We start from the raw sequence: 956 nt of genomic DNA, 5'->3' as shown, positions 1-956 counted from the left end.
CCAAAGGAAGTTAAGCTTATTAATGGGATTACATTTCATAGGTAAAGAAACCTTCTCCCAGCTTTCTTAAGGGTGCAGCCTCAATGAACTTTTCAAGTAAGCTACTTTAAAAATATCTCTTCTGCCACCATTTACATCATTCAAATCTATTTGAATGTGGAAGGAACCTGGACTGAGTGAAATAGATTTGTTACATTGGTAGGAAGCTGGGGTAAAGAGCCTGGGATACCTCTGTATTTGCTCCTTCACTCCCCTTTACTTGCCTACTCACTCAGCTCACATTGTTTCCATTTTATTGTCTGCCAGGCGCTTTACTGGGGATATAAGCTGCAAGAGCACCTTAAGGGTTATAATGGTAGCATTTGCATATGTTGGCAGTTTACAGAATTCTTCCACATAGAGCACCTCACTGAACTCTCACATGTCTAAGGGGGCAGGCATTATCATTACTGCATTGCTTTATAGATGAGGGGATCAGATGCCTCAAATTTTTATTTATTTAGTTTGTTTGTTTGTTTGTTTGTTTATGCACCCCTTGGTTGACCTCACAGATTGTGAGGATCTTGTCAGCTTACAATCCCTTATTTTTTTATCTTTATTTTTTATGCCTACAGCACCTGGTCTTCCTAGGTGGTCTCTCATCCAAGTACTAACCAGGCCTGACCCTGCTTAGCTTCCGAGATCAGATGGGATCGGGCTTTTTCAGGGTAGCATGGTTGTAGATCAGATGCCTCAAATTTAAACCCTTTCATTCCACGTCTTAGTCCAGTCACTGCCTCTTCAATCAGTTCTCTGCAGAGATTACCCATTTTCACTCAGGTGCAACTGGACAGCATCTGACCTTGGGCCTGCATATCTACTTCCTGCTCTGGACCATCTCTGACACCTCAGATGGAGGGCCTGGTGTATCTACTGGAACCTCATATAGTGTGAAATGTAGAAATGGAGAGAGGTTC

At 42.4% G+C, this 956-nt stretch overlaps 1 pseudogene; it reads right to left on the bottom strand.

Moving 5' to 3' along the window:
* Positions 1 to 605: 605 nt before the first annotated feature.
* LOC112473600 lies at positions 606 to 724 on the bottom strand (annotated as a pseudogene).
* Between the last annotated feature and the right edge of the window lie 232 nt (positions 725 to 956).

This window comes from Pteropus alecto, unplaced genomic scaffold, assembly GCF_000325575.1.
Source record: "Pteropus alecto unplaced genomic scaffold, ASM32557v1 scaffold109, whole genome shotgun sequence".
NCBI lineage: Eukaryota > Metazoa > Chordata > Mammalia > Chiroptera > Pteropodidae > Pteropus > Pteropus alecto.
This window is presented reverse-complemented; position numbering and strand designations above follow the sequence as displayed.